Raw genomic sequence first — 9,269 nt, 5'->3', positions numbered from 1 at the left:
CCAACAGGCTGCAGGAAAGCTTTGGTTACTTTGAGGAAACTGTACTTCAGAAAAGACTAAACTTAGGGGAAGTAAAGTACAGAAGCAGGAGACCTAAAGAGAAAGACATGGTTTGGGGGAGCATGTCACCTGTCAGGGATGGTCTAGAATGCCTGGTCCTGCCTTGAGTGCAGGGGACTGGACTAGAAGACCTCTTGAGGTCCCTTCCAGTCCTACGATTCTATGATTCTATGTGAGTGGGAACTGTGAGAGAACTTGAAGTTAGTTTATGGTTAATAGGGTAAATCCAGAAAGTGCTGGTCACTGAGAAATGAACAGGACTATAGCTTGGAGCTAGAGATACAATGTAAAATCTAATGTATGAATGTTACTGCCTTAATCATCCTGTATATGTTTTTAATGACTATATCTAAATGATCTAGCTGAGTCCAAAGCAACAGAAAAAATCCCCACATACAAATAGTAATATAAAAGAAGTGTTGACCTTAGATACCCTGTCAACAGGGCGATGTTCCAACTTCTGATGTTAAATCTGTCTGGGCTATTAGAAGTCTAATAACCAAATAGAATATTTAGTTTGTTACTGAGCCAAATCCTACACAATAAAGTTTATTTACGAAAAGATTAATAGTAAAAGATACTTTGTCTTCTTGTGTCTTTCTTTCATTAAAGACTGTTGATCCCTCCTTAACTAGGTTATTGAAATCATGTGCTACTTGTGTAATATAAACGCTTCTTCATGTAACAATAGATCTTAGATAAAAGACACTGTAGTATTTATGTAGGTTTGATGCATGTGAGGGAATGCACCCCTGTATTCAGACCTTACTCACTATTGTAATAATCTTTGTGCAAATTATGCCTTGTGAAGTATCATTTGAAAACTAATAACTCGCTGACCAATAATATCGTGATGAAATGTGTGGTAACATTATATAAAGTTACGAGTTCCCCCCTATACTTGTACTCACATAAAACCTATCTCTTGTAGTTAAATAAACTTGTTTTACTCTTTAATTAAAACTAACCCCGTGTTGTGAATTGCTTAGGTAACTCCATTTACAGTAGCAGACTGTTGTATATTGATCCCCATAGAGGGGTAACGGACCTGCTATATCTAGGCTGTCCGGGAGAGGGCTGGAAATATGTTTTGGGGGGCCATATCCAGGACTGGGAGTGTGTTTGGATCACCCTGCAAGTAGTAACCAAGGCTGCTGGAAGCCAGAGTGTGGCTGGCATTTGCCGACCGGCTGCTGGGGTCAGAGTCTCTGGACCAGGGCTGTGGCTATACACAGACACTCCGGGTGTGCCCCGCATGCTGTTTGACTGTTTGTGAGAAGCCCATGTTACAGTGGCATACCGTAGGTCTCCGGCACCCGGGGGCAAATGCTTCCATTTGCACCCCCCCCTCCTCGCAGGGGGGGCCTGTGCTGCTGGGTGGGAGACACACGCCCAGGAGCAGGCTGCTGGTGGGGGGAAGATACACAGCTGGGGGGGTGACATGGCTGGGAGGGGGGCATGCTACTTGATGGGGGGAATGGATGGGAGGTGCACTGCTTGAGGGGAGGCATACACGGATAGGAGGGGTGTGCTACTTGGGGGGGGACAGATGGATGGGGGGGCAAGCTGTTGGGGGGGGGACAGACAGCCGGGAGGCAGTGGCTGGGAGGGCTTGCTGCGGGGGCGGGGGGAAACAGAACACAGGAGGGAGAGGCACTGCTTGCGGGGACATGGCCAAGAAGCAGACAGCAGGGGCGTGGCGCTGCTGGGTGCTGGGGACTAACCCAGTCTTGTGTCAGCCCAACCCCCCCTGAACTTGCTTTCAGCACCGGCAGGCTGGGCCCCCATCTTCCCTCAGGTCCAGCCATTGGTCCCCAGCCCCAGCCCCACCTCTTCCCCCCACAACTCTCCCACGTGAACCCAGCACCTGGCCAGGAGCTGCTCTGCCCCAAGTAGCACAGTGGCTGTCCCTTCTCCTGGCCCCACTCCTCTGCATGTGGGCCCAGCCAGCGCCCTCCGTCCAGGCCGGCGCCCAGGGGCACGGCCCCCTAGCTCCCTCCCCCTCCCAGTACACCACTGCCACGTTGGGAGCTACAGCAACAAAGCATTGTGAGACTCCCCAGGTTGCTGGGCAAGTGGTGACACGGTAGGGATGTCATAATGCTACCACAGAAACAGTCATATGCCATACGTAGAACACATAAGCAGTGACGATGCAAGTGTCCCTGCACTCTCCTGTCTCAGTCCTGACCAAGCACAGTGCTCAGGTGGTAAATTAGGCTCCACGCAGAGTTCAGTGATTGGCCCTTCTGCGCTAAGATGCCAGTTGTCCTTAGGTGAACACGTGCTCACCAAGAACTGGATTAAGATCAACTCATCAAATGATAACATATTTCAGTTTAATATATTGAAGCTTAATTACAAAAAGGAAGCTTACAAGAAGTGGAAGCTTGGACAGCTGACTGAGGAGGAGTATAAAAATACTGCTCCAGCATGCAGGGTGGAATCGGGAAGGCCAATATACAATTGGAGTTGCAGCTAGCAAGGGACGTGAAGGATAATAAGACGGGTTTCTACAGATATGTTGGCAACAAGAAGATGGGCAGGTCACTTTCACTGTGATCCTCTGGGCAGACTGAATCATTATAATATTACTACGCTTAAACAAGTGGATTCTCTACAGTCTTTTCATCTCACCATCCTTCTATACCTCTTCCTGTTACCTTCTTTTCCCCTGCCCTGTCCCCCTTCTCTTTCCATTTAGCTTACCTCCCACCCCACATTTCTCACATGTGGAGCTGTAAGAATCGTTATTTAGTAAGTTTTAATAACTCTCAATCCTCTTAAAGATTCTGATAGGATTACTATGATCTCAGGATTTATATATGTAACTGATCTGAGAACACAGATATTTGCAAAAAGTCCTGCAAAATGTAATGATAGCTGTACATTGTGAAAAAAATTGCTTGCAATGCCAGATAACAAATGCAACTAAATCATGTGCAGCTGCCACCCATTCTGCATCAGAGCAATCAGACAATTACTTCTTTCTTCTTAACCTTCCTCTATAATGGACTGTTCAGGATATAAACTTGTTACCACAGAAGATCTTGAGACCTCCAAAAATCTGGATCAAAAAAGCCCTGGATTATACTGGGCGAATGCCAAAATCTGGCATCCAGATACAGTCATGGGTGTATTAGAAGTATGCAGATTAGAGCAGGTTATCTTTAGATTCAGCTTTAGATTAGATTCAATTAGATCAGATCAGATCAACCCATCTCTAGCGATATATATCTCTGCAGTGCCAAAGCCTCAGCCCCACTCTGTTCACAGTGCATAGGGCAGTGTTTTCCAAAGAATGGGCACACCCCCCTTGGGGGGGGGGATCAAAGACAGATTTCTCACATGTTCTTCTGTTTCAGCTTTCATTTTTTCAAAATGAAAAAGACACCCTTATTGTGAAGAAAACCTTGAACGCCTAGAACAAGTGTAACAAATGCTGTGTGATGGCTGTCTGAGTTTGGAGAGCGCCTGAAACAATAATGAACTATCCCTTTCATTTCAATGTGTGATGTTGACTAAGATGCCAATGATGCTATTTTAATAATGTTGATATATAATTGTTTCACATTCATCAAAGCATATGAACAAGTAAAAGGTATTTTATGAAGATCTGCAGCACTGTTTTCTGCAGTGAAATAGGATGTGAAGGACTGGGGTAGAGAGGAGTAGAGTGGGGCATAGAAAACAGTAGGCCTTTAATATCACATGGTGAGACTCTAGAGGAGGCAGCACAGCTGGTTTAATTTTCCTTAAAAGGCACTCAGCTTTCAAAAGTATGGGGAAAACTTAACACAGGGGAATGGCAGAAAGTTGACATAGATGCTGTATATCTTGCCTCCTGCTACCCCACCTGCAGCCTCCCAGTATAGAGGACATTCTGGCGTTATATCAGGGCACAAAGGGGAGATGCTGGAGCACCTTGTGCTCCAGAAATCCTGGGATGACAGAATGGCCCCTAAGGAGTCATTGCAGGTGGCATAGGTTAGAGCAGCCCCGAGGCTGCTCTAATTTATGTCAGGAGTTGAACAAAAAATCAGCAGCCATCAAGATTAGGGAATCACAAAGTGGCATAAATCATCTTTGTCGCCGTCCCCCCGGCTCTGCACTGAGAAGAGCTTGGCCAGATCTAAAGGTATGGTCCCTAATTTTCATATAATCCAGATAATGATGAAAAAGTTGAACCTATTTGAAGTTTGTGGTCTGGCTAACAGTTGTGGACAGTGGTGTACTGAGGGTGGGGGACTAGAGAGGCCATGCCCCCAGACGCTAGCCTGGGAGGGCACCAGCTGGGCCCTCCTTGGAGGAGCTGCCCCCCACTGTCTCAGGGTCCTGGGGCAGCAGGGCTTGGTGGCCGAGGGCTCCCGCTGCAGGGGGAGCAAGCATCCTCCCAGTCCCCCTGTACTGGACACAACAACCAGGGGTGCCATGTAAGCAGGGCAGGTGGGGGGGCTTTTGCCTCACCCTGATTTTTGTGACAACAGCTGGGAGCTACATTGCTTGCTGGGCTCTTCTTCTGCCCTCCCTTTCCCTCACCAACCAGGACTGGGAGCAATGAAGTTGCTTGCTCCTCTTCCCCCTTCCCCTCATTGGCCTAGTCTTTGCTCAGCCAATAGGAACGCAGAGGAGTGGCAGAGCCAATAGCAGGGCTGGGAGCCTCTGCAGCAATTTTCTAATCTTGAAACAAACAGGCTCAGCTGGTAAGAAGCAAGGCAAGCTCTCAGCAGCCTCTGTGCTTTGCTTAGTCTGAAGATGCTGCAGATTTCACCATGATCTTCCCTCAACACTTTCACATGTTGACATGTTAAAAGGGCAGGAAGAAGTACCTTGTGCTGCTCCAGGGCAGAGAGGGGGCTGCTGCCCCAGGCACATTCAGGGGATGACTATCCTCACGTGCAGCCCAGCTTTGGAAGTTTAACGACACCAGGGAGCCACAGGGACCCCAGCCATGCAGGGCCAGGCAGCCAACCCAATGGCAGGGCCTCGGGGAAGAACCCGTCACGCCCCCTCACCTCCCTTGCCACCAGATGGCCCAGGGGCATCTGTCCCGTCACACCAATTTAGGTTTAAAACTATGGATATGTAAATATAAAGGTATAATCAAATCAAATGTCAGTAGACAAGCTTTCTTTTAAAAAAATTCAGTAGACACAATTTATTTTTAAAACAACACTATTCCATGCAGGGCAACCCAAATACTGAAACTGAAACATCCTGCGAGGACAAGAGAATGAGAAAGTGAAGCTGTTGTGTCTATTTTCATTGTCCATGCTGAATGCAGCAGAAAAAGGGAAACCAACAGTGTAAAGAAAATTAAATTCACTTCACAAATTAAAAAAGTGGTGGGTGGGGAGAGGGAATCTAAACAAAACTAGGAACTTAACATGACATGTTTCACTCCATCATTCAGGCACATTGACTGTTGTTGCGTCCCATCCCCTATATTTATATATTCCCTTTTGGATTGTATTCTTTTTGGGGCAGGCACCTTGTCTTCTTTTCTGTGTATCATGCACTTACCACAATGTTGACTCTAGATAAATAATAATGATAATATATTGCCTAGGAATGAGAGACAGCAGACAGCAAAAATAGGAGAAAGAGAGAGTAACAGAAACAGCTTGCTTACCCTAAAGAGTGATTGAAGATCATTTTCTTATTTATTGTTATGATCTGTGCCTATGTTATTGTTCTTGCAAAGCTGAGACGGCTAGTTCAATAACTCAATCTCTTAAAGTATTTGCTGGGAATGAGGAAGCTGTCATGCAGCAGCAGCCAAACAACAAATATTATAACAAAAAGACCTCACAATTTCTACTAATAATTATATCACTGGGCAGGAGGCTAAACAAACTAATCAATAGGGTTTCTGTAAGAAAGAGGTGTAGGTTACTTGCGCAAGGGAACATAAAATGCAGAACAATTTGCATTAGCTGGAAACTTATTAGCTGGAAAATTATTTTGCCAGTCTATGGAGAGTTGTGAGTAGCAATTTGGGCCTCCTTACAGGAGTTTGGGCCTCCTTACAGACTCAAAACCCAGCCCAGGTTTAGTAAAAAGTTCCCAAAACTTTCAGGTGAACCTGAACTAATTTATAGATGGGTCTGAGTCATAAATCTTGGACCCAGATTGTATTGGTCTCTTTTTTGGTTATTGTGTTTCTTGCATGATGTTGGTTGCATGAACTGATTCTACCATATTTTTTTAAGGATAAGATTCAAGCCTTCTTTGGAGTTTTGTGCAGGTATGTCTTGCAATCATTCTTACCTGTTCTGTTATCATTCCAGAGCTCTTAAATTAAGCAGGATGGATGGGGTCCGAATTGGATAGCAAAACTAAAAGGAACGTTTAGGCACTGCTTGACATTTTATTGGTTGGTTAAGATGGTGGCGCTCTATCCTCTGGACCAGTGCTGAACCAACTGCAATGTCCTAGAAAGGGACAGTTTTTAGATGGGATGTAACACCTAGGTCCAGATGGCATTTAAGATCTTTTGATGTTCTTTATAAGAGTGGAAGCGTTAGTCCCATTTTCTTAATCAAATTTCAGATCAGATAATTACATTCTCTCTACCTAAATTCCCCCTGCAATTTTAGCTAGGAAACAACACAGTGTTACTATTATTGGTTGCAGGCAGAACATAAAGACCAGATGATATAGGTATTTTTAACATAGGCTTGGTCTACACTTACCCCGGCAATTCAGCGGCAGTCGACAGGAGTTACGCAAACTACGCAGAAAACTTGCGTAACTCCCATAGACTGCTGTGTTTCTCTTCTGCGCACCCTCTTCACAATACTGTGCCACTTGCAGGGGTGGATTAACAGCATCGACTTCTGGATCGACTGAGCGGGTCTTCACTGACCGCTCAGTCGATCCAGATAAGTCGATCTGACGGCGGCAAAGACATAGCCATAACAGATTACTTAAATATTACTTTGCTTCATTTTCAACCTAAAAACATTTTATGAAATGTTGTGTGTTTTAAAGCAGCGTTGCATTATATCCCAGACCCATCCAAAACACAGCTAGGATGCAGATGATCCTTATTTATTCCTTTCCCACCTCACTTAGTTTGTCAATGCTTGCAGGTTACTCTACTCTGCACATTGTTATTAATACTAAAAGGTTTTTTGTTGTTTTTACAGTTAAGGTCTCCAACTTGCTCACTCCGAAACAAATGGCAAAAATCCTCTTGACTTAATAGGAGCAGGAACAGATGGTAAATGTGGAGGGAAAGCACTAGATGTTACCAGATTAGATTTGGTGGAAATACACTCAGAACCAGTCTGACCCCGATGCAGTCATTATGATTACACCTGATAAATGGAAGCATAGGTAACCAAACTCCCCAAGTGCCTCCAAAGCTTTATGTTTAAACTTCTGGATCCTTCTGCCACATCTAGGAATGAAATCTGAGGAAATACTCAGATCATTTTGGAGCTGGAGACAGCCAGTAAGCAAATAGCTAGACTTTTTAAAAGCGAACAAAACAGAGAGCTGGCTTGTCAGCTTTCTGTCGGGGGGGGGGAATTTTACTGACAGACTGAATGCCACTCCACCTGATTCCCTACAGATCATCATAAAGGAGAGTTTTGGGGCATGGCTAATGGCAGATATAGCCAGAAAGGATCAATCCTGGTGCTATAATTTAGAGCAGCCATAAAGTAGCTCTAACTTGCTCCAGGGTCTCATTCAACTCTTGGTTGGTTCCCGAATCAGAGGATCAGAAAGATGACACAGAGCACAGCTGGGCTGGATTATATTGCAAATCAGGCTTCTGCATCCTGGGTCAGATCCACAAGTCTCCCTGGGGATCTGGCCCAGGATGCAGATGCTTGATTTGCAACATAATATGAATGACAGTATCGTCATTTGTTGTAACCTTTATTCACCATCCTTTCCTGGGTTTGTGTTTGTCTTATTTAAGGCACTCTTCTTACTCAGTAGAAATTTTGAAATTGATTACAATGGGAGCTGGATGGGGTCCTTAGACTGAAAATACTTCTGTAAACCACCATTCACAATCATGGTGCTACAGGAGTATTCAACATTTATAATAATGTACAGAAAACAATTGGATACTTGGGAAACTACAGACATGCTGGGTAAAATTCATCCCTGGGCAGAGGACCAACAGCAAGGCCTAAGCCTTCAAAATAGGGTTTAAATGAGAGCTAAGTGATGCAGAAGCCTTGTGCTGGCTCTTGGCACAGGAATGAATTTCACCTGCTGTGAGAGAACAGTTTGCTCCTGCTGAAACCATGTGCAGTTCTTGATGAGGCTTGTGGCTGTATTTATATTGGTGCCATCAAACCCAGCAACACATACTGGCAAAACCCTTAGGCCCAACATAAGCCAAAGAAATGGAGGGAAAGACAGGCACAGACAAACACATCCAGTTACATAACTTACCTATGTCCTTCGTCACAATAGCTGGAGGCTGCTCTACTAAAACGAACAAATGTAGGTTATAATCTTAGTACACTCTTGCCATCAATGACAAAAACCCTATTTTAATTCCAAAGTCTATTGCAATTTCTATTGGAAACATTAAGGCAGGAGCTGTGAGTAATCACATGGCTACATTCCTTTTACTATCTAATCTACCTACTTACATTGCCTCCATTTTTGAGAATCTATTGCACACTCTACACATGCAAGTAGGCCTTACACATGTGAGTCTTTCTATCGACCTCAACACAACTACTGATGAGTGAAATTCACTGTGCCCACAGAAAGCCCAAGAATTCAAACTTCATGCAAGTGGAGTGCACTGCAACTGGGGATATGGAATCCACACCCACGCCCTTCAAAGGCAGAGCCAGGGGGTTATTCATGGTCTGGAGTAACCACTGCAGCCCTTTCCTGCTAGGGTCACAATCCTGCAAGATGATGCAAGCACTCCAATGCTTGCTTTGTAAAGACTGTGGATCCTCTGTGTGTGTGCACATACACGACATAAGGTAGAAATAACCATCTGATAAATTGCAGAACCAGATTATAAAGGAAATAATAAATCCTAGTCCCATGGCCCTGCTACTGACTGAATCATTTCATTTACCCTAGTAAGACTTCCAAGCAGATCCCTGAAACCAATCATGCCCAACTTTATAATGCCTGATCTGGTACTTGTTCTGGATGTGAAATTCTCTTTGAAATCAGTGGAAGTTGCATGTGAAAAGATGGCAGGATCAGGCTCTGAT

The sequence above is a fragment of the Emydura macquarii genome, unplaced genomic scaffold (assembly GCF_026122565.2).
Source record: "Emydura macquarii macquarii isolate MOO-44397 ecotype Brisbane River unplaced genomic scaffold, CSIRO-AGI_Emac_v2 contig_1477, whole genome shotgun sequence".
NCBI lineage: Eukaryota > Metazoa > Chordata > Testudines > Chelidae > Emydura > Emydura macquarii.
This window is presented reverse-complemented; position numbering follows the sequence as displayed.